The sequence below is a fragment of the Piliocolobus tephrosceles genome, chromosome 2 (assembly GCF_002776525.5).
Source record: "Piliocolobus tephrosceles isolate RC106 chromosome 2, ASM277652v3, whole genome shotgun sequence".
In the NCBI taxonomy this organism is placed as follows: Eukaryota; Metazoa; Chordata; class Mammalia; order Primates; family Cercopithecidae; genus Piliocolobus; species Piliocolobus tephrosceles.
The window spans coordinates 83,502,283-83,528,119 of record NC_045435.1 but is presented as its reverse complement, the minus strand read 5'-3'; the positions used below and the strand labels follow the sequence as shown (position 1 = coordinate 83,528,119).

Below are 25,837 nucleotides of genomic sequence, written 5' to 3'. Positions count from 1 at the left end.
TGTTTCATTTTATGGCTCTGTCTCTTAACCAGTAGACTATAAGCTCCATGAGGGTATGCAGGGACCACACTGAATTTTATTTGCCCTTGTAGCCCTGGCTGCCTCATGAAGAGCCATGGTCCCTGATCCCAGTAGATATATGCTCACTAAATATGTGACAGATGGGTGAGGAGTACATCCCCTCTCCCACTCTTGTTTCAATGATACTGAAATGATCAATTAAAAGTGTTTGGGGGCTTTTTGTGTTTTAGATTACTGTTCTGACAATCAAAAGGCTTTGACAATTTTAATACCTTTACTTAGCACTTCCTAAACAAGACCTCTTTTCCCCCGCTAGGTGGGAAAAAGGAAAAATACACAAAAAGGAATATCAGGCTGCCTGCCACCTTCACAGTTGTATCAAAAAGTCACTCTAAGTGATATAGTAGACTTAGGACCAAAAAAGGTCAACATTTGCTAACTATTTCTTCAAACATGTTCTATTTCTTTGCAGAATGAAATGTATGCTGAGACAAATAACCACACATATGAGTACCTACAGTGCCAGAGTTGAGAAATTCTGGCCTAGAACACTTGTGCCAAAAAACAAGAAAATGCTCCAAGAATAATGGAGACATGTCAAAAGGACAAAGAAAAGAAGCAGCTTGAAGGGCCTCCCACTGGCCAAATCTGAGACAATTTAAGCATCAATACAAATAATAAAAGATTATAGCTCATTGATTAAAATAAAAAACATGAGTTCATACTGATATAAATTAATAAATAAATTGAAAGTGTGATGAAGAATGAGATAGTTAACATAGTGTGGAAGTACTTATCCATAAAATACCAATTAACTACAAATGGAAGAATAATTTAGCAGTGGGAAAATGCAAAACAATTGAAATTGTATGTCACCTATTAGGAGGCAATGAGACATAGCATCATTTCTGCGATATTCCTGCCAAACATATGCAACCTGAGTTTAATCATGAGAAAACATCAGACAAACCCAAATTAAGGGACAGGCTACAAAACAACTGGCTTATAATTTCCAACCTATCAAGACCATGAAAGTCAAAAGAAGGCTGAGAAAGACTTGGCAACTAAATGCAAAGCATGTGACTCTGAACTGAATCCTTTGCTTGTCCCCCAAAAAACAAAAACAAAAAACGAAAAAAAAAGGCGGTGGGGAAAGAGGCTGGAAGGGTATTGGGACTACTGGTCAAACTTGAATGGGGAATTGGGGGTCTGAGGAGTATCTGATGGTAATATAATGTGTCAATGTTAATTTCCTGCTTTTGATGGTTATGTTGTAGAAGAATGTCCTTACCATTGGAAACATACACACACTAGGGTAATTCCAGAGTGATGGGACATCAGGTGGACAACTTATTGCCAAAGGTTCTGGAGAAGAAAACAGAAGTTTTCTCTACTGTACTTGTAACGTTTCTATTTTGGGCTGTTTCAAAAGTTTTCAAAAATATTTTAAATGATTAGTATCTCTCCAAAATGAAAGTAATGGATACAATCTTAATACATACACACACATTCTTTCCAACAAGAATGTTCTCTTTGCAGAAGTACTAAATAAGTCTTCCATTTGGTCACTAGGGAAGCAGTGTAAAACAGTGTTGCATAACAAAAAAGAAAAACTAGGCTTTACATATAGTAACATTGACTTCAAACTCCAGTTCATCACATACAAATTTCATGACCCTAGGAAGATTTTTTCTTTTTTTTTTTTTTTTTGAGACAGAGTCTCGCTCTGTTGCCCAGGCTGGAGTGCAGTGACCCGATCTCAGCTCACTGCAAGCTCTGCCTTCCGGGTTTACTTGCTCCATTCTCCTGCCTCAGCCTCCCGAGTAGCTGGGACTACAGGCGCCCGCCACCACACCCGGCTAATTTTTTGTATTTTTAGTAGAAACGGGGTTTCACCGTGTTAGTCAGGATGGTCTCAATCTCCTGACCTCGTGATCCATCCACCTCAGCCTCCCAAAGTGTTGGGATTATAGGCGTGAGCCACCACGCCCGGCTGGAAGATTTTTTTTTTTACCCTTCTGGGTCTTGATATCCTACTCTGTAAAGTGAGAATACCAGCCGGGCATGGTGGCTCACGCCTATAATCCCAACTACTCAGAAGGCTTGAGGTGGGAGGATCACTTGAGCCCAGGAGTTGGAGATCAACCTGGGCAACATAGCAAGACCCTGTCTCTATAAAAAGGAAGAAAATGAAAAAAGAAAAAACGGGAAGTGAGAATACCACTTTTGGCTGGGCACAGTGGTTTATGCCTGTAATCCTGGCACTTTGGGAGGCCGAGGTGGGCAGATCACTTGAGGTCAGGAGTTCAAGACCAGCCTGGCCAACATGGTAAAACCCTGTCTCTACTAAAAATACAAAAATTAGCCCAGTGCTTGGTGGCACACACCTGTAATCCCAGCTACTCGGGAGGCTGAGGCAGAAGAATCAGTGGAACCCGGGAGGCAGAGATTGCAGTGAGCCGAGATCATGCCACTGCACTCCAGAGACTCCATCTCAAAAAAAAAAAAAAAAGAATCCCTCATTTTGAACAACAAAAGTTGTTAATCTGCTGAGAATATAGGAGAATATAAGGGAGGGAGGAAATCTGGTGCTAGATAATATAATCCCTCACTCTTGTAGTAAATTTGGTTTTTAAACACATGAATCACTTATTCATTCAACAAATATTTACGGTTGACCCTTGAACAACACAGGCGTCAGGATTACCAACCGTCATCGCAAGAAAAAACCTGCACATAACTTTTGACTCCCCAAAACTTTACCAATAGCCTACAGTTGACTAGCCTTACTGACGACATAAACAGTGGATTAACACGTTCTGTATATGTATTATATACTGTATTCTTACAACAAAATAAGCTAGAGAAAAGAAAATATTAGAAAAATTATAAGGAAGAGAAAATATATTTACTGTTCACTAAGTGGAATGGATTATCATAAAGGTTTTCATCCTCATGGTCTTCACACTGAGTAGGCTAAGAGGATGGGTTGGTCTTGCTGTCTTGGGGTAGCAGAGGCAGAAGAAAATCCACATAAAGTGGACCCATGTGATTTGACCTGTGCTGTTCAAGGTCAACTATACTTGGTTTCTATACTATGGTCTAGTATGTAGCAGCTACAGAGATTTAAAACATGATCCCTTTGCCTCAAGCCAATGGGAAACGAGCTAAAAGCAAGCAATCATAATGAAAAGGAAGAATGTTTTCAGTAGTAAAGGAGAAAGAAAAAAAGTCAAATGGATTCTCTCATTCTCAACAAACAAGCAAGTGAAACTTCTTTGGGTAAAGAGAGAACAACCAGAAAGCTATTCTGGCTCTTCAATGCTCCTACTGCAGGGAGTGCAAGGGGGTGCAGGGCAGGAAGCCTGAGTTACCTATCCCAGGGGAGGACAAAGGGAGACAAAGGCATCAAGAGAGCAGCAGCAGCCAGGCGCGGTGGCTCACGCCTATAATCCCAGCACTTTGGGAGGCCAAGGCGGGCGGATCAGGAGGTCAGGAGATTGAGACCATCCATGGCTAACATGGTGAAACTCCACCTCTACTAAAAAATGCAAAACATTAGCCAGGCATGGTGGTGAGCGCCTGTAGTCCCAGCTACTGGGGAGAATGGCATGAACCTGGGAGGCGAAGCTTGTAGTGAGAAGAGATCGCACCACTGCACCCCCAACCTGGGTGGCAGAGCAAGACTCCGTTCTCAAAAAAAAAAAAAAAAAAAACAGAGAGAGCAGCTGGGCAGTGACCGAACATGGCTGCCAGGCCAGGGGAAAGTAGCTCATGGGTCCTGACTGAACCCTCTGTGGGGCTGGTAAGCCCTTTCTAGTCCAGAGATGCTTTAGGGAGGAGGAGGTGAGTGGCAGAAAGAAAATCATACAAGAAATTTATTAATGTTCTTTACACAATATAGATGGGGAAAATGCACAAGGAGGTAATTGTGGAGCCATGTTTCTAAGTAAGATGACACTCACTTAATTTGTACAACCAAAATACAGTGTGTTTTTCTATAATGACATGTTATTTATAGCCTAGTACTGTTTTACAGTAGCTGACTGAGAAAGTGACAAACATCTCTGTATATATAGAACTTAACTTAAAAAACATGTTTAAATAAGGTAATTTGCCCAAAGCTTCTCCACTGAATTTTAATTCCACAATATTTATTATACTGTATCAACAAAATGACACCAGATAAAAAAGACCACTAAGCTCAAAAACATCTATTTGGTATCTGTATCTTCGAAACTGTTTTCCAGTCAGTATTTACCAACACAGTTAAAAACCAGCATATTTACGATGCTTCTTTACCAGCCCGCTAGCAACCTGTCTCCATCTACTACTGAGCACCTCCTTTATTCGTGGTACTTCCCGGGGGATGATGGGGAAGCCCAATACAAAGTTCAGTCTTGCCCTAAAGGATTTTACAGTTATGGACAGAATCACTAAGGAAATTTCTGAAATGCAAGGCTTTTCAAAATTAGCTGCCAAAAAACGGAGAGTTAACTGTGAGTCAAAATAGCTGCAAACAGCTTTACCAAAAGAAAGGCATAAACTTCATCTTCAAGGACAGACAGAACCTTGGAAAGGTAGAGGAAACAGTGGAAGGCATTCCCGGCAGGCCAAGCAGCACACAAAGGGTAGCAAGGTGGGCATGAGGCTGGCACCAGCTCAGCAAGGGGCATGGTGGAAAGTATGCTCATGTGTAAGGTGGCAGGAGGGATCAGTCTGCTGGCATAGATAACAAGGCCACACAAAAGAGTGCACATAAAACATAAAAGTTCTATAGTACACAAACGGCACCAAACCAGAAAGACTTGAGGAGTGCTATATCTTACAGCTGCCAGGTGACATATACTCAATTAAAGAGCAGTTAGGACCAGCGGCTGACCAGCAGGAAGGTGTTGGACTAGTCCAGAGATCAAATGCTGTGGGCTTAAAGCAGACAAGTGGCCATCAGAATGGTGTCCAAGGACTGAGCCTAAGAGACATTTCAAAGTAGGAAATGACAGAAAAATCAAAGATGACTCCAAATTCTACCATGTGAAAAGGAAAATAAATACTGGTGTCACTGATAATACTGGGATAGTAGTTAAGAAGAACTGAGGTTTGGGAGTGGGGGAAGTGTAAAAGACTGGTGTGTTCATCATGACTAGTGAACTCTGGGGTAATGAGAGTGGCCACCCAGGTGAAGAAGTCCTGGAATCAGCGGCAAACCAGGCTGTTGTCAGATGACAGAGTATAAGAAAGGTTGGATTGTAGGTTTACAAATCAACTGGCATGCTGCAGGTAGCTACTAATCAGAAAATCTCACAGAGAAATGAACAGAGAATGAAGGAGAGACCACAAAAAAACAGAGAAAGGAACTAACACTTTTTAAGCATCTATGTGCCAGCCACTGCATGAGCCACTTTGTATAAAGTAGAGAAAAAATTGAGAGGTAGGAAACCTAGAAAGCTTCCTCTCACAAAGAGGAGTGCACCAATGACAAAGCCAAACATGAAAGGAAATTCAAGAGAATAAAGATGGAGAAAAGAAAGGACATTGGCCTTTCCACTGCAAAGGTCACGGGCACCATCTGGGAGAGATTTCCAGCTGTGTAGTGGAAGCCGAGGCTATGATGTGGGTGGCTGAGAAGGACAGATATAAACTGAAGGCAGTGAATAAGAAGTAGGCATTTAAGTAGTTGGGCAGCAAATGGACAAGATTCAGTGGCTGCTAAAAAGGACATAAGTGCCTTGCAGTGAGTGCTCTTAACCCTTTACTTATTTTAGTAATAGGAAAACACCGACCAACAAACCCAAAAGTCAAAGGTTAGGGCCTACATATCATATGATTCAAGGTAATGCAATTACGGGAAAATGGAAGACACACTTTAGTTTTTGCAGGCTCAATTTCCATCACCAGCAAATCCAGTTCAACTATAAATATAACAAATTAACATATACTGATTGGAGCATATTCACCTGCTTTACAGTTGAAAAGCTAACATCTCTCAAAACTCAATGCTAAAGAGACTAATAACAAAAATACAAAAAAAAAGCCATAAAAAAGTATAAATATTTCGTATTACCTTTCCCAAATCGTAAAACATATTTTGAGGCCGGGAGCAGTGGCTCACACCTGTAATCCCAGCACTTTGGGAGGCCGAGGCGGGCGGATCACAAGGTCAGGAGATCGAGACCATCCTGGCTAACAGGGTGAAACCCCATCTCTACTAAAAACTTCAAAAAATTAGCCGGGCGCGGTGGTGGGCGCCTGTAGTCCCAGCTACCGAGGAGGCTGAGGCAGGAGAATGGCGTGAACCCGGAAGGCAGAGCTTGCAGTGAGCTGAGATCACGCCACTGCACTCCAGCCTGGGCGATAGAGTGAAACTCCATCTCAAAAAAAAAAAAAAAAAAAAACACCGTATTTTGAAAAATAAAGCATCTAAAAGATCAATCACAATCATCTGAAAATCTGCATTAGGAATTGTGGAGCTACTGGATTTGATTATAATGTTGGCAAAAACACTTGCTGCTTCAATGGAAAATATTTTCATCAACATTTCCAGTGATGAGCCCTAAGTAGAGACAGTACAATTCATTCATGAAACTTGTTAAGTTACAAATTTATGCACTAATTTGTACTCAAAATGGTAAGGGTAATCATTCTTTAATCTTTCACCTAATGAGTACACTCTTCTAAGTGGACAATAGGGAACAGGTAAACTTAGAATTGGCAAAACAGGCCGGGCGCGGTGGCTCAAGCCTGTAATCCCAGCACTTTGGGAGGCAGAGACGGGTGGATCACGAGGTCAGGAGATCGAGACCATCCTGGCTAACACGGTGAAACCCCGTCTCTATTAAAAAAATACAAAAAACTAGCCGGGTGAGGTGGCGGGCGCCTGTAGTCCCAGCTACTCGGGAGGCTGAGGCAGGAGAATGGCATAAACCCGGGAGGCGGAGCTTGCAGTGAACTGAGATCCGGCCACTACACTCCAGCCTGGGCGACAGAGCGAGACTCTGTCTCAAAATAAAAAAGAAAAAAAAAGAATTGGCAAAACAATATTACATCTTGAGTATAACTCTTAGTGGTGTTGCATGGCTAAGTTGTTCAAAACAGACCAGAGGTGAGTTTTCTGCTAAATTCACTTTTCTATCCACTGCTAGCTGGAATCAACTTTTTTCACATTCTAGAAAATGATTATATTACTATATTTGCTCTTGCCAAAATGCTCTTACCATTTTTTTACTATAGATAATAATCAACTAATAGTAAATTTACTTCAAGAAGGAACACAGTTTATTTATAAAGAATCTTTTTTTTTTTTTTTGAGACAGAGTCTCACTCTGTCACCCAGGCTGGAGTGCAATGGCGCCATCTGGGCTCACTGCAACCTCCGCCTCCTGGGTTCAAGTGATGTTCCTGCCTCAGCGTCCCAAGTAGCTAGGATTACAGGTGCCCACTACCACACCAAGCTAATGTTTGTATTTTTAGTAGAGACGGGGTTTCACCATGTTGGTCAGGCTGGTCTCAATCTCCTTATCTCAGGTGATCCGCCCACCTCAGCCTCCCAAAGTGCTGGGATTACAGGTGTGAGCCACTGCTCCCGGCCAAGAATCATTTTATTTAAATAAACTGCCTTGCAGTTAGGAAGGAAGACAGTTGACACTTAAGTGCTCACTGTAGTAGGCACCATGTGATGTGATACCTCTTTCATCCCACCACCATTTGAAATATTCCCATTTTAAAGGTCAGGAAATAGAGACTCGAAGAAGTTATTTAACTTGTCCGATATCACACAACTAGTAAATGACAGTCAAATCCATAACTAAGTTCTTTTGCCAACATACCAAGCTGCCTGCCATTCAAAAATAAAATCTTTACACGTAAGGCTTTTTCCAAAATGGATTTCCTCATCTTCTATCATTTCTTCTTAGGCATTTCGCTGAATGTCCTAAAGCCTCAATTCAGGAAAGAACTGAGACCACTTCTTAGAAAGTTTTTAGGCCAGGCGCAGCAGCTAATGCCTGTAATGCCAGCACTTTGGGAGGCTGAGGCAGGAGAATCGCTTGAGCCCAGGAGGTCAAGTTTGCAGTGAGCCATGATCACACCACTGCACTCTAGCCTGGGTGACAGAGTGAGAGACCCTGTATTACAAAAAAAAATAAGTTTTTAGAACCACCACCCAATGAATCAACTGACAAGAAACATATCTGAGAGTTTTTACTGATAACGGATCTTCGTAAAAAGTTCTGGAGACCAACAGTGTATCTAGTCTACCTTATAAACTGTACAGCGATTTTTACAATATTCTTTATTTTCGCAACACAAAATCAGGTGTCACAGTCCCTGACAAGGGTGAGTCCTAGGCTCTCTTGGGACTAGACTCTAAAGGACAGGCCCTCAGTGTGTGATGGAGTGAGTGAACGAATAAAGACACAGCCAGCAAAAATGTTAATATAGCAGAAAGAAATTATGAATCTGGAGGACCCCCAGAATGAAAGCATAAAGCAACCTCCCTCAACAAATGTCGTTTTAAAAGCCAGAATCATGTTTGAGTTATATAAAAAGCAATAGGGCCGGGAGCAGTGGCTCACGCCTGTAATCCCAGCACTTTGGGGGGCTGAGGCAGGCAGATCGCTTGAGCCCAGGAATGGAAGGCCAGCCTGGGCAACATGGTGAAACCTCGTCTCTACAAAACTTAGCTGGGCATGGTGGTGTATGCCTGTAGTCACAGCTACTGAGGAGGCTGAGTGGAAGGATCACTTGAACCCAGGAGGCAGAGGTTGCAGTGAGCCAAGATCATGCCACTGCACTCCAGCCTGGGTGACAGGTGAGAGAGACCCTGTTCCAAGAAAAAAAACAAAAAAACAAAAAACCTCACTGTATTTTAATTTGCAATACCCCAATTAAAGCTACAAGAATGGTTACCATAAAAAAGAAAAAGAGAGAGAATAACAAGTGCTGTCAAGGATGTTGAGAAACCAGAATGTAAAATGGTATAGGCAATTTGAAAAAACAGTTTGGCAGTTCTTCAAAAAGTTAAACATAAGAGTTACCATAGACCCAGCAATTCCACTCCTAGGTATATACCCAAGAGAAATGAAGACAAATGTCCACACAAAAACTTGTATAGCAATGTTCACAGCAGCATTACTGACAATAGCCAAAATGTACAAACAACCCAAATGTTCATCAACTGATGAGTAGATAAATAAGATGTGACATAGCCATACAGTAGGCTATTATCTGGTAGTAAAAACAAATGAAATACTGATACACACTACAATACAGATGAACTTCAAAAACTTTATGCTAAATTAATGCCAGGCCCAAAAGACCACAAATTATATGATATCATTAACACAAAACGTCCACCATAGGCAAATCTAGAGAGAAGGCAAGTAAATTAGTGGTTGCCTTAGGCTGAAGAAGCCGGGAAAAGGCATAACTGCTAATGGGTACAAGGTTTCTTTTCTGGAATAATGAAAATGTTCTAAAATTAGATTATCATGATGGTTACAGTACCCTGTAAATATACTGAAAATCAATGAATTGTATACATTAGGTAGGTGATTCTCCTCTTATTTTTTAAATAAAACTATTTTAAAAATAAGAAAAAGCTTACAATTGTTTGCTTCTCATTTTTCTTCTTCATACAGCACGGCATGCATGCCGTAGTGAAGACTTATTTCATCAATAACAATATACTATGGTTTTTCCTTGATTTAGAATACTGTCTTTCTAACACCCTACTTCTAGCAGTAAAAGAAAATAAAGTTGGGAATTTCTAACATTTAGAAAATAGTCATTAATAAATTAAAGGACAAAGTTAAAAAAAAAAAATGAGAACCTTAAGCTCACACCTCTAACTCCAAAGCAGGAGGAATTTGCTTGGTCCAGCTCAGCACACCAGACACTACTACACCCTCTGAGCTCTAATAACACTTAGCATCAGAGCCTTGATCATGGATCGCAGTGTGAACCTCCAGGGATTGCCTCAAGCCAAAGACATGTCAATCTAGCTGAGGTCAGGGTGAACATATATTCAACTTTCAAAGCATATAATATCAATGTCCAACCTTCCCAATGTAGTATCAACGCACATATCACAAGCGTGAATAACAGCTCCAGTGGCTCTACGTACTCAGTGATAGTGGGTTTTTAAAATTCCTGCAAATCTAGTGAGTGTGTGACATATCCCTGTGTTTTAATTTGCATCCCCCAATTAAAGTGAGACTGAATGCCTTTTCTTATGCTTACTGACCACTGGATTCCCTCTTTTGAGAAGTGCCTTCTCAAGTCATTTTCCTACTAGGCTGTCTTCCTTATTTATAGATTTGAAGGAACGCTTCACATATTCTGACAGTTCTATATGATTATTCTCCCACTCTGTGGCTCATTTTTTCACTCTCTTTATGGCATCTGTTGATAATGGTTTTAATTTTAATGTAGTCATATTTATCAACCCTTTCCTTTATAGTTAGTGCTTTCTGTCTCTTGTTTTAAGAAATTCTTCCCCATTCTGAAGCCACAAAGATCTTCTCTTATAGTTTTGCCTTTCACATTGGAAATTTCTATTTTGATTCATATTGGAAAGATCCAATTTCTTTTTATTTTTCCCATCTGTAAAACTGATTATTGTTAACTAGATTTGTCTCCAGTGTCTAGACATATAATCACTAAGAAAAATAGAAACGAATGAGATCCTCCTTTTGTTGAGGACCTACTATGCTACTATGCTGAGTACTTTATATACAGTATACAAATATACGGTAATTCTGCTAAATACATTATTACTAGTACCATCTTACAGAAAATGAAACTAAGGCTAAGAAACACGCCCAAGCTGTTAGAAGATAAAGATGGGATCCATGTCTGTCTAATCTAGTGCCCATAATGTTTCTGCACACCATACTACTTTAAGAATGTGATCTCTGAATAAAAGGAAATATTTTCATTTTGAGGATGTTAGAGTCACTTTACTCTCCAGGTCCACTAATATACTGACACTTATTTTTATTTGGCAGTTCTTTTATTAATTCACTCAACAGGTATTTCTTGAGTTCCTATTATCTGCCAGGTACTGTTCCAGGCTCCAGTGATGAAGTAGTGAGCAAAACAAAATCTCCACCCTCTTGGGGGTTTATAATCTAATCAGATCAGAAGTGTAGTCTCCCATGTTTATTCTACATTAAGTCCTACACAGTTAATAAAGGAAACCTTCCACCGACAGCAGAGTGACAGGACTGCAACATGAAGCACTCTCATGGAGCAAGAAGGAACTTAAAGAGCAACTTGGAGAAATACCAGTATTCCTATGAAAGAACCTCAAGAAATAAAGCATCTCATGCCTCTTCCCTTCTCCTGCAGCTTATACCTTCACTCTTCAAAAAAAGCAATATAATTATCTTAACAAAATAAGCATGGCTTCTTGTAAACATCTATATACACCTTGTACTATTTCTAAATTCTTTTCCTTCTCTATTTAAAAAAGATGGTTTTCAGTGTGTGACACGTAATAATAAACTGCTTTTTCATTAATACCAGCTGGAAGTCTATGGATACTTAGAAAATTGAAGAATGGGCTGGGTGTGGTGGCTCACACCTGTAATCCCAGCACTTTGGGAGGTGAAGGTGGGTGGATCTCGAGGTCAGGAGATTGAGACCATCCTGGCTAATATGGTGAAACCCCGTCTCTACTAAAAATACAAAAATTACCTGGGTGTGGTGGCACGGGCTTGTAGTCCCAGCTACTCAGGAGGCTGAGGCAGGAGAATCGCTTGAACCCAGGGAGGTGGAGGTTGCAGTGAGCCTAGATTGTGCCACTGCACTCCAGCCTGGGCGACAGAGTGAGACTCCGTCTCAAAAACAAAAAAAAAAAAAAAGAAAAGAAAATTGAAGAATGCAAGAACCAGGCAAGAAAAAGAGTTAGTTCTGCAGTACAATATGAAGGCTAAGAACTTCCTTTATCTTCCCACCACCTGCCTGGATCTGTTTTCATCCTTCAGAGAAAGGAAAATCCCTTCCCTGAAGCTCTAGACCCCACCCCGTTTCCCTATTTACTCTGTAACCTAGAACCTTCAGTTAAACCTCATGTTCTACACCTGTATCTACCATAACAGTCCCATAAGATCAATACACAAACAGGCTCTCATGTTCCTATCTCAATAGTAAAAGAAAACCCCTTTGTGCCCTCCACGCACTTTGCCATTTCTCTGCTTCTTCCTCACAGCAAGCTGTCTCATCTCAGAGCCTTGCCCTCATACGGCATTTCTTCATTTCCTCCCCAATCTGGCTACAGCCTCACCTAACTCACTGGTACTGCTCTTGTCCGGGTCACCAATGACCTTCCAGTTGCTAAATCCAATGTTTTTCTCTCTTATTGTACCAGACCCTCCATTCTACACAGTAAACTGCCACTTCTCAGGGAATTTTCTTCTCTCAGGTACTGTGACACTACTTTCCTGGTTGTCTTTCTTTCTCTTCAGCCAACCTTTTTTTTTTTTTCCTCTTTGGTCAATCCTGTCTCCTTTGCTGCCTCCTCCAGAATCACAAGCTCTAAAGCTTGGAATTCCTTGGGGTTTGGTGCTGAGTTCTCTTCTTTTTTCCCCATCCACACTGGAATTCTCTTCCCAGGTGATGTCATGCAAATTCATGGGTAAAAATATTATCAATACTCACACCTGTAATCCCAACACTTTGGAAGGCTGAGGAAAAGGATTGCTTGAGCCCAGGAGCTCGAGACCAGTCTGGACAACATAGTGAGACTTCGTTTCTACAAAAAAAATTTTTTTTAATTAACTGGATGTGGTGGCCTGTATCTGTAGTCCCAGCTACTGGGGAGGCTGAGGTGGAAGGATCATGTGAGTCCAGGAGGTCAAGAGGGCTGCAGTGAGTTATGACTATCACTGCACTCCAGCCTGGGCAAAACAGCAAGACTATGTCTCAAAAAACAAATAAAAAAAGCACATGCACGTGCACGTGTGTGTGTGAAATCAATGATTAGGAGGACTGTCACTGGTATGTGTGTGGGTGTGTGTATGTGTGTATGTGAAATCAATGATTAGGACTCACTCACTGAGTTTCAGACTCACATATCCAACTACTCATTTGGAATTTCCATTTTAATGTTACATGGGCAACCAAACCTTTTTGCTTCTCAACTCAACTCTCCCCAGGTTTCCCCATCTCAATATTACAGGACCGACATAGTCAAAAACTTAGAAACCACTGTGGATGGCTTCCTCTTCCTCACCCTGTCCATGAGCAAGTCCTATTGAGTCTAGCCACCATACATTTTGAAATCAAACACTTCTCTCCATTTTTCACTGTCATCATCCTAGTCCATGCCACTTAGACTATTGCAGCGACCTCCAAACTGTCTCCCTTTCCACATTTGGAAGTCCATTCTCCACAGAGCATACAGGCATTTTTTAAAACACAAAGCAAATCATGACACAATCCTACTTAAAGCCTTCCAGTAACTGCCTAAATAGTAAAATCAAAACTCCTTACTGGGAATACGAGGCCCTGCAAGATCTGGTGTCCCCACTTACCACTTCGGCTTCTTTCCATTCATACTCCCTCCATGGGTTCCTAGTTCAACACAGACTCCAATCTCAGGGCCTCTGCAGGTGCTCTCCCCATCACCCAGCCTTCTCTACACAACTGCTTCTTGCCTTTCACAGCTTAGTCTAAAACAAGTACGTAATGATTTTTTTTTTTCTTGCCGTAGCCAGTGAGTACCAAGAAAAAACAGTAGGCCAGGTGTGATGTAATCCCAGCACTTTGGGAGGACAAGGGCAGGTGGATCACCTAAGGTCAGGAGTTCAAGATCAGTCTGGCCAACATGGTGAAACCCCATCTCTACTAAAAATACAAAATTGGCCCGGCGTGGTGGTGCACACCTGTAATCCCAGCTACTCGGGAGGCTGAGGCAGGAGAATCGCTTGAACCTGAGAGGCAGAGGTTGCAGTGAGCCAAGATGGCGCCACTGCACTCCTGCTTGGGCGACGGAATGAGACTCCATCTCAAAACAAACAAACAAAGAAAAAACAAAAAAGAAAAAGAAAAAAAGGAAAAAAGAGATTTTTCACTCTACTGAACACATCCCCATCTTATTTTCTAACATATCAGTCAGATTTCCTGCCTAGTATTTATCAAAATTACTAGATTTTACTTATTTCCTTACTGGTTTATTATCTCCCTACCTTCCTGCAATACAAGCTTTTGCCTTTTTGGGGTAGTATATTAAAGCCAATACATGTTTGTAGAATGAATGGCAGAAAGAACAAGGTGAGGATGGAAGGAGGAGGGAAAAGGGGAAACCAAGAACAGACAACACATTTCCAATCTATACCCAGGATTCCACCCAGAGTTTTGTAATACAGGCTTTTCCATACTAAGTAAAAGCAGAGGCCGGGCGTAGTGGTTCACTCCTGTAATCCCAGCACTTTCGAAGGCTGAGGCGGGCGGGTCACCTGAGGTGAGGAGTTTGAGACCAGCCTGGCCAGCTGGGCATGGTGGTGCGTGCCTGTAATCCTAGCTACATGAGAGGCCAAGGCAGGAGAATCGCTTGAACCCAGGAGGCAGAGGCTGCAGTGAGCTGAGATTGCGCCACTGCACTCCAGCCTGGGCAACAAGAGTGAGACTCTGTCTCAAAAAAAGAAAAAAGAAACAAAGTAGAGGTCCCCTATTGGCTACATCGAGCCTAACAGTAATATAAAACAATATATAATAAACGTAATCTATTCGTAAAGGACATCTCTAACAACAATCTTTTTTACACTCAGTCCATTTCTAACAAAAGATCAAATTCAGTTATCACTTCTCTACAACTAGTCTTGAGAGTAACTAGTGTGTACCTAAATTTGCTGAAGTAAATCTGGAGACAATTTTGCTTAAAACCTAATGTCAAGGAAAGGAAAAGGTAATACAAAACTCACGTGCTTTATGCCTACCCTCATTAGAAAATGTCTCTAGGAAAGCAAAATATTAAAGCTGGGTGATGTGTAAATTGGGGATATATTATATTATCTCTACTTCTGTGTTATGTTTAAATTTTTCTATAATAAAGAGTTAAAAAAATAAAAGTAAATGCCTCTATGAAGTCAAGACAGCAAGTATCTGTGGGTCACAGACACACTCCTGGCTCAAGTGCACTCTGTTGCCATTTGGAGATTTAATTAAATCAGTTGATGGTTGCTAACAGTGTCTTCATAAGTCTTATGACCTAAGGCCTTCATCAGGGCCTTTTTGGGAGAATCAGAGGATACAAGAAAGCAGGACTCCCCTTTCGCCTGCTCTGTGTCACAGCCTTCCAGCCCCAGCACCACCAGCTCAGCCCCTTTGTATGGGAGTTTCCAATAACCACAGCTCAAAACAGCAACCACAGGGAGAAATAAAATCATTTACAAGGGGAAAAGAGAAAAAGCACGCAGAAGGGGAAAATATTAATACATTATTTTTGCTTAAATTCAAACCAACCATTTTCCCCTAGAATTCTGATGAGGTAATATTTCTTCTAAAGTAGTACTTCAAATTCAGGAAGGGATTCATAGAAGACTAAATGCAAAAACAGCAGAGGCCAGCCACCCCACCCAATAAAGTTTCTTCTCTCAAAGATTCCTCACCGCACTCTAGGATTCGTCTATGGCATTAAATAAAAAGTGGTTAACAGGTGAAAATTAAGGCCTCACTAGGTGAAACAAAAAACAGAAGAATCTAAGCTATTCTAGCAGGTGTTTTTTTCTACTGTAGAAACGGCCTAATTGGACTGGGTGTAGGGGCTCACACCTGTAATCCCAGTGCTTTGGGAGGCCGAGGTGGGCATATCACCTGAGCTCAGGAGTTGGAGACCAAACTGGGCAACATGGTGAAACCCCATCTCTAGTAAAAACACAAAATTAGCTGAACATGGTGGCACGCGCCTGTAGTCCCAGCTACTCGGGAGGCTGAGGCAGGAGAATTGCCTGAGCCCAGGAGGTAGATGCTGCAGTCAGTCATGATCACACCGCTGCACTCCAGCCTGTGCGACAGGGTGAGTTGCTGTCTCAAAAAAAAAGACAAACATAAGATGCTGTTTCTATGAACAACAAACAAATAAATAAATAAGCCAGAATGAAGAAGCAAAATACACTATAGATACACAGTAGAATATTATTCAGTCTTTAAAATGAAGGCGATTCTGACACGTTACAATGTGGATGAACCTTGATATTAAGCTAAGTGAAATTAGCCAGTCAGTCACAAAAAGACAAATACATGACTCCACTTATATGAGGTACTTAAAGTAGTCAATTTCATAGAACTGAAAAACAGAATGCTGGTTACCAGGGCAAGGTGGAGCAGGGAATGGGAAGTTATTACTTAACGGGTATGGAGTTTTAGTTTTACAAGATGAAAAGAGTAATGGAGACGGACTGTGGTAACGGTTGCACAACACTATGAACATAGTCATACCACTGAACTGTACACTGTACTGTAGTTAAGACGGTAAGTTTTATGAATGCATTTAATACCACTAAACTATGTATTTAAAAATGGTTAAGATGCTAAATTTTATTTTGCCACAATGAAAAAATTTTAAAAAATAAAATGTTGTCACCCCTAATAAATAGCTTATTAATAACTTCATGTCAAAAATCATGTAGTTACCAACCAAGTATGTTTAGATTTTGGTGTCCTTGTTCATAAAGTGAGAACATGAAAAAAAGAGGAGCAACCCGACCTTTAAATGACAGCAGAGCCCTGAGTAACAGATGACTCTAATTAGATCAGGAGAGGTCAATGTGATCCTTTAGGTGACAGAGATCTAATCTGGGACACAGTTGGGCCTAAACACAGATTTACTGAACTCAAGGAAATGAGTACTTAATCACACAAAGAGATCAGGGCCACAGTGAAGATATGTTTCCTGTCTTGTTCCATTTCTAGAGGCTGAGTTCAGTTTTGTGGTTCAACACATGGATATGACTAGGCTAAACTGGGATTTAATTCTTAGCTTTCTTACATTTCAGTCATGGTCTAAGATCTCACTCTGTGTTATTATTTGGTGGCACAATCCACACTACTCAGTTTAATTTGTTCTACATCTAAATTTATCTCCATACATGAATTAAATAAATACCATCTGTGCTGGATAGTGTATGCTGGTACTTAGTCCCACATCTACCCTTCCAGACTCTCCCTGCATCATCAGGCCTGAAATCTACATTTCCAAACCCCCCTGTCAGCTGTGCTCCCATTAGGCTCCAGCAGCAGCACTGGCAGGAGTACAGGTTCCTGCTTGGCTGCAGCGAACTACAGCAGCATCAGTGAGAAATGGGGGTTTGTGGGCTCTGGTTTGTAGGTACCTTCTCCCTTTTGTTCTTTCAGCCCTTCCTTTTGTAAACAATCCCTAGAGTTATATCCCTCTTGAATGAAACACCTGGAGTGCTTTGCTGACTAGACACTCACTAATAGCCCACCAAATTCAAAACTTACATAACTCATGGGCCAGGGTGGGGAGCTATGCTATGAAATATTCATTCATCCATTCATTCAACAAATTTTTAGTGAGCAACTACTATGGACCAGATGCTGTTGTAGGTACTGGAGATATAGTAGGAGACAACACAGACAAAAATCCTTGTCCTCAAGGAGCTTATATTCTAGTGAAGGAGAGGCAATACTTAGGACAAGTAAATCAAACACATAGTGTGTAACACAAGTGTTAAAACGAAAAAAAATTAAGCAGGGGCAGGGATATGAAATGTTGGAGAAGGGTTGAAATTTTAGATACACAGGTCACCGAGGTGATTTTGGGGGAAGGGAATCCAAAGAGGAAAGGGAGCTAGTTACGTAACTGTAGGAAGAGCATTCCAGGCAAGGGAAAATATGTACAACAGTCCTAAGGAAGAAGCCTCCTTGGCATGTTCCTATGTGGAACAGAACAGGCAATGGGGAGGATATCTGAGAGATGGGAAGGGTCAGCCATGAGCGCCTTGTTGGCTATGATAAAGGCTTTAGCCACTGCAGTAAATTCTGAGCAGAGTAACATCATCTGACTTACTTGTTAACAGGGTCGTTGTGTGTCAACAACAGACTAAAAGGGGCAAAGGTAGAAGTAACAGGGAAAACAGCAAAGAGGGTCCCAAAATAATCCAAGTCAAACTGAATGATCGCTGGTACCAATGTGCTGGCACTACTCAGAGGATGCTAAGCAAATTCTGAATATATTTTGAACTCCTATCTGGGACTTTAAAAGTCAGGGGCCGGTCCAACAATCTCGCTGGAAATCACACAATAGAAACTTCGATGGGACTCCTACAAGGTGTAAGAATATAACCAATATTATAGAATTATTTAATTATATTTGTCTAAAGCCATTATACTGTTTATGTTTTGATATTTAGCCAAATATAAGAATATAAAGGCTTGGGGCCGGGCGCAGTGGCTCAAGCCTGTAATCCCAGCACTTTGGGAGGCCAAGACGGGCAGATAACGAGGTCAGGAGATTGAGACCATCGTGGCTAACACGGTGAAACCCCGTCTCTACTAAAAAATACAAAAAACTAGCTGGGCGAGGTGGCAGGCGCCTGTAGTCCCAGCTACTCAGGAGGCTGAAGCAGGAGAATGGCATAAACCCGGGAGGCGGAGCTTGCAGTGAGCTGAGATCCGGCCACTGCACTCCAGCCTGGGCGACAGAGCGAGACTCCGTTTCAAAAAAAAAAAAAAAAGGAATATAAAGGCTTTAGCCATTATATATAAGAATATAAAGTATACAATGACTTTAGCCAAAAATAAATAACTGCAAATTAACATTCTCCAAGTTATTATAGGAGAAAACTAATGTATAACATGCCAGAGTTATAAAATTTTTAATAAATTTATATAAGTATTATAGAAACAGTATAGAAATATATAAGTACCTATAAATCCAGCTTTTATTAGACGGTCAAATTAGAGAAAAAATATGACCCTCTTAACTGTATTTCCATGAGGATAATTATCAAAATGTATATTTTCTAGAGAGCCAATGAAGAAAGAAATTTAGAACTAGAAAAAATCTGGGAGCCCCATTCCCTTCGTTTTTGGACTAAAGTAATAAAGCCCAGACATAAATGAAGCCTGGTCATTCTTCAAGCATCAAAACATATTTCAGGCTGGGTGCAGTGGCTTATGCCTGTATCCTAACACTTTGGGAGGCTGAGGTGGAGGGATCACTTGAATTCAGGAGTTTGAGACCAGCCTGGACAATGTTGGGAGACTTTGACTCTACAAAAAACTTAAAAATTTTAAAAATTAGCCAGGCATGGTGGCACACACTTACGGTCCCAGCTTTTGGGAAGCTGAGGTGGGAGGTCACTTGGGCCCAGGAGGTAGATGATTCAGTAAGCCATGATAGCGCCACTGCACTCCAGCCTGGGTGACAGAGTGAACCCTGTCTTTAAAAAAAAAAAAAAAAAAAAATCAATACTGTGATGGAAATATTTCTAGAACATATTTTTTCTTCCCTATCTTCTCAAAACAGAGACTCCTAAACACACTTCATCTTTGCCTTGGTAACTCTGGTCTCTCTAAAGAGCAACTATACCCAGCCCAGGTATGATGCTGGACTTTGCTAACTGCTGCCTTCACTATGCAGCCCTAACAATCTCTACTCATCTTGTTCCCAGCTGATGGTGTCTGATCTATATGGAAGGTTGGAAAACAGTTAAGAACCATACATCAGTTTTGGTGCAGGAGCTTTATAGCAATTATTGTCAGCACCTGAAAACTGATTTTGCTTGCTCTCAGTGTTGGGCTGTGTTTTGAAGAGATAATACTGCGTACAAATGGATGGATAAGTGATGAAAGCACATTGCTTTAGAAAAAGTTCTACCCCCACATGCAACTGATCACCTTACAGAAAGTGTAGTGTTAAATTATTAAAAGCAAAATTATCTGAAAAAATATTAACACCATAAACATCACCACATGAAAACGCAAACTGCCACAGTAATGCTTATGTCTCAAGTAACAGCTTACAAGTATCAACAGTAAAGCAATAAGCTATAATAAAAAGGTACTTCATCTCTTCAAAACCTGCTATCCCACCAAAATTCTCCAGTAGTTAACATGAACTAAATTTTTGGTCCCTTTCCTAGCATTCTACCAAAATCAGTTTAATTTTTAAAATAATAAAACTATTTTATTGTACTAGAAAGGAAAGATTCTAAAAACATGCAAAACCGTAAGTCAAGACAGTAAATGACTCACACATAACCACTCAGTGAGGATAGTAAGTCTCCCTTAGCAATTAAAGAGCAAACAGAGGAAGTCAACAGAGAATACAAAGTAAAAAGGCTGAGGCCCTTTAAGGATATGCTGGAATTCCTGCCAAGCTGCATGTCATGGCCACAAGTTAACAGAGTTTACCCTCCCTCCCTGTGCCCCCATAGCTGCTCATTGCAGTTACAGGTGGGTCCCACGGTTGCCTACAGTCCTAGATGTAACAGCCCAGAGATCTGTGTGGTTGGTTCTCAGCTGCTTCTACTACTCTCAAAAAGGAAGAGTTGGCAAGAACCTCGCCAAAATTAAATAATAGTTTTAGAAGGAGGCAGCGCTAAAGATAAAGGCTTGAGAAGGGATTTTTTTCTTCCTTTAGAGACAGGGTCTTGCTCTTTCCCCGGAGAGGCTAGAGTACAATGGTGCAATCACGGCTTATTGCAGCCTCGACCTCCTGGGTTCAAGCAATCCCCTTCAGCCTCCCAAGTAGCTAAGACTACACAATCGTGCCACCACACCTGGCTAATTTTTAAATTTTTTGTAGAGATGGGGACTCGCTAGGTTGCCCAGGCTGGTCTCAAACTCTTGGTCTCAAGTGATCCTCCTGCCTTGGCCTCCCAAAGTGCTAGGATTATAGGCGTGACCCACCATGCCCAACAGGGAAGGGAATTCAAAAGAAAATTTCAGGGTTATTTTCTTATTTTACACTAGATGTTTCCTCTATTAAGACCTGAAATTTTTACCTTATTAGAAATTCTTACAGTAATAATACAACATATATTCACAAATCACTAACTCCCTGCCCTTTACTCCCACAAAAATCCTTTCTCAAAACAAAACTCTACGAATGTTAGCCCATTCCCACACTCCCATCAAAATACCTTCCGTAGTAGATGCTTTACACCTTTTTGACAACACTTAAACACAAGTTCTGTATCATTTCCTGTCCTGGTACTATAAGCTCAGGGAACCTACTCAATTTTGCATTCCCTAAACCCCTGGCACCACTGCTTCATGTCACAGCTATATAGTGTCTGCTAAATGAATTACTATGGTATCAGATCATGGCACCTCCAATTCACTAATGAGAAAATTTAACTTTTTAACACAGCAATAACATTTCTACCTCCAGGAATACTGTCATTTTCACAGGAGAAGAAAATTCAGTGATTCAGTGCCTGCCATCTGCCCCAGAGGTCAGCTATTTCTGACAAGTCCTAGTATGCACATGAGCCAATCAGGCTGCAGCTGTCTTTTTTAACAGGCATGGATGGAAGAATGAGAAAGGTCACTAAAGCAGAGTCCTTGTGTAAATTCTGGATGGAAGAATGAGAAAGGTCACTAAAGCAGAGGCCTTGTGTAAATTCATTAGGCATCATCCATAGGAAATTTGCTTCCTCTTCAGTCCTCTTAAAATCCTGTGAAGTTAAAACATGCCTTTAAGTCATTGTTTCTTCCCCCTGTTCTTTAACCCATTTATGCTGGAGGTTGCAAATTTGTGTGAATAATCACACCTTGGTGATGACCTTGAGCACTAGGATATAAATAACTCCCACAAGCTTAGCGTTCCAGTAATGGAACACTAGGCATAAATGGGTTAAACTTTGGATAGTCCAACTTGCCAGGGTACCCCATTGTTTACAAAGCCTTTCACAGTACAAAAAACTTGATTAACCCTAATAGCCTGCTGACGTCTACGGTTATTTCTAAAAATTTTCTCAGACCACTTTTTTTGAGACCCTTGCTCTGTCATCCAGGATGGAGTACAGTGGCTCAAACACGGCTCACTTGTAGCTAGATTCAAGCGATCTTCCTGCCTCAACTACCTGAGTAGCTGAGATAACAGGTGCACACCACCACACTCCACTAATTTTTGTATTTTTTGTAGAGACAGGGTTTTGTCACGTTGCCCAGGCTGGTCTCGAACTCCTGGGCTCAAGCAATCCACCTGCCTTGGCCCAAAATGCTGGGATTACAGGCATGAGCCACCACGCCTGGCTTTCAGACCACTTCTTGAAGGCACCTTAGTTCCATAAAACCTGTGTTTTGACATCCAGTGTGATACTGTTTCTTTGCCACAAATTCAACTTTACAAGTCACATCCCTTTGTCTGCCTTCATGGGTCAAAACTATTTACTAACTAGGCATGGTGGCACATGCCTGTACCAGTAGTCCCAGCTACTCGGGAGGCTGAGATGGGAAGACAGCTTGAGTCCAGGAGCAGAAGGCTGTAATGTGCTATCATGATCATACCTGTGAATGGCTACTGCATTCCAGTCTGGGTGACACAGCAAGACCCCATCTTAAAAAAAAAATTACCTGCTAGAACACAAAACAAATGGCAGAAAGAAGGCCATAGCAGAGCAAACACACAACTCAGAAATGCCCAGTCTAGCACTCAGTGGCTGGAAACGCTTGCAGGGAAGTGCACAAGTGCTCTCAAAGGGGACCTGCCTGCTTGTCACTGGCTCGGTGTGTACACCCTCTGAGCAAGTCATAAGAGTCATGGGCTAGGCCAGGTACAGTATCTCACGCCTGTAATCCCAGCACTTTGGGAGGCCAAGATAGGCGGATTACGAGGTCAGAAGATCGAGACCATCCTGGTTAACATGGTGAAACCTCGTCTCTACTAAAAATACAAGAAAATCAGCCGGGTGTGGTGGCGGGCGCCTGTAGTCCCAGATACTCAGGAGGTTGAGGCAGGAGAATGGCGTGAACCCGGGAGGCAGAGCTTGCAGTGAGCCGAGATCGCGCCACTGCACTCCAGTCTGGGAGACAGAGCAAGACTCTGTTTAAAAAAAAGAAAAAAACAAAGAGTCATGGGCTAGAAATGTACTACCATGGGGGGGGAAAAATGAATAGACTACACCATGAATTGTCGCACTTTTTAGGAAGACATTTTACAGAAAATGGCAGTATGCAGAGCATTATTGAAGGAGTATAAATATATGCTCTGAGGGGTATTCTGAAGTTCTTTTAATGAAGAATAATAACTAAGAGCTTGGACTACAAAGGCATATATAACACTGTAAGATTCAACTACAGAATGCCTCAAGATTCCAAACTCAGTTTCTTTAGACATTCTGCACCAGAACAGGAGCATCATGTTTAAAATTCCTTACCAAGTAGCCCAGGTAAAAACCAACTTTTTAAAACTTAGCTGTATTTCTGCCAATGTACAAAAGAATACCACCCAAATCCAGAAATTGATAGAATTTGTTAATCCTTGCTGCTGCAATTTTCTCAAAACAAAAATACAAAAGCAACTATCTGAAGTCATAACAAGCAGCACACATTCAGGCCCTAGGCTTCAAAAGCATTATCAATACCTCAGTAGTCTGAAGACAACTTCAGATGCTTTAGTCTCCCAAGACTCAGTCGGGGATTCTGCCTATGCCATCCTTCCACAACATGGGGTGGGTGGAGGGTGGGGAGAATGGGAGTGGTAGAAGGCCTCTCCATGACTCTCTACCTCCAAATCCTCTTATTCCACTGCACCCTGCTTCTCTACCTTCTGCATCTTGGGGGCAGGCAGGCTGGAGAACAGTCTACCCCCACAAATATACTAACTTACAAAAAACAAACCACTTTAAGTATTACAAATACTAACAGAAAAAAGCACTTTTAAGTATTAGAAAACCTTTCTTAATCCAAGCAAACTCAATTATCATTAGTCTATGGTACTGTTTGTAGCAGCAAAAAACTTAAAATAACCCAAAATATACACAAATATGGAAACAACTAAATAAATTAAGGTGCATCCATGCAATGAACTACTAGGCAACCATTAAAAAAATGCAGCAGATCTATGTGTACTTGGATATATCCAAGGTATTTTCAGTGAAAAGAGCAAAGTGCAAAGCAATGTCTAAAATATACCACCCACTTGAGTTTTTTTAATGTGGATGGAGAAATATACGCTTTATACACATAGAATGTTTCCGTAAAAATACAAAAGAAACTGGGAATAACAGTGGCCTACGGAAGGGACTGAGGAACTAGGGGCTTCAGTAAAAAGGAATACACTCTTTTTTGATATTCAAAAAAAACTTTACTATGTACATGTATCCCTGTTTAAAATGTTTTAAAGGCGTACTTAAGTCTGTGATTATGATTTAAAAAAATAAAGCAACAGAAGAAAAAGTAACTCCTATTAAAAGTGATGTCGGCCAGGCGCGGTGGCTCAAGCCTGTAATCTCAGCACTTTGGGAGGCCCAGACGGGTGGATCACGAAGTCAGGAGATCGAGACCAAGCTGGCCAACACGGTGAAATCCCGTCTCTACTAAAAAATACAAAAAAACTAGCCGGACGAGGTGGCGGGCACCTGTAGTCCCAGCTACTCGGGAGGCTGAGGCAGGAAAATGGCGTAAACCTGGGAGGCGGAGCTTGCAGTGAGCTGAGATCCGGCCACTGCACTCCAGCCTGGGCGACAGAGCGAGACTCCGTCGCAAAAAAAAAAAAGTGATCTCATTTTTCTTTTTTTTTTTTATGGTAGATTTTTTTTTATTGTAGTAAAAAACATAACATAAAATTTCCCATTTCACCCTTTGTAAGTATAAGTTGTGATCTCATTTTTCTTAACTATTTCTAAAGTCTTTGTGGCACAATTTGAATTCAGTAAAACGGGAGAGTGGAGGGATTGGGAGTTTGGCGAGGTTCCTTCCACCCTCCTCCTTTAAAATTACAGTAACTTTCAACTGGCCATAATGCTAAAAAAAAAAAAAACTACTTGCTTCTCCAACAAAAATATTTGGCTCCACTGTAACCAACATTTAAAAGATACAAATACATTAGCAAGTCTGTGACTAAAGTTCAATTACATTTTATATGCTAATATGAAATGCTAATCATATTTTTATGAGTCAACAGTTTTACATAAGATTATTTTGTTTCTAAACCAACAAAGAACTTTAGAATTAGTGAAGCATCCAAATTACCTAAAGTCACTCCACTCAGGCATCAGTTCAGTAAAACACTAAAGGGTTTTCCCCCATAGCTTCAAAATTCCCAATCATTCTCCATTTCAAGCACGATGGGGGGCAGGGACAAGGGAGACAGGAGGCAAAGCCTAAGCCTGTCCAACCCTCTTCCAACTCTGTAGATGGCTCCTCCTGGTTTCAGGGATCCCGGTTCCTCACACAGATAACGCCATCATCAGCATTCCTACATTAAGTGCACTGATTGCATTAACAACAGTGGGAAGCGAGTGGCTCCACCGGCTTGGATTCTGAAGCTCAACCTGCGGCCCATGCACCTGCGAATAACAACAGGCTCTCTCATCAGTCACACAGGGCAAAGGAAGTGGAGCTGCCCCACCCCACACCCACACAGAACCAGACTGCTGATTGCCTCTTTGTAACTACTGCCACAAAAAGTAAAGCAAGTGCCCTGCAATTGGATTTTTACTAATGGAAATGTATTTGTCGAGAATCCAAAGATGCTCAGTTATCTTGGAAAAAAGTTATAAAATAACATGATCTTCAAAAATGAAGATGAGGAAAGGAATTTTGCCAACTTAAAACATTCATCAAAATAGATACTTAAAGCAGCAAAATATGACAAAATACTAGTTTCTGATTTTTAAAA

At 41.2% G+C, this 25,837-nt stretch overlaps 1 protein-coding gene across 1 annotated transcript in view; it reads right to left on the bottom strand.

The window, feature by feature from the left end:
• The window catches only part of SFMBT1 (Scm like with four mbt domains 1), a 133,042-nt gene extending 113,714 nt beyond the window's left edge, over positions 1-19,328 (bottom strand). The window contains exon 1 of the mRNA XM_023195554.2: positions 19,313-19,328. The gene's annotated coding sequence lies outside the window, so the exon portion shown is untranslated. The remainder of the gene's footprint in view (positions 1-19,312) is intronic.
• Positions 19,329-25,837: the final 6,509 nt, after the last annotated feature.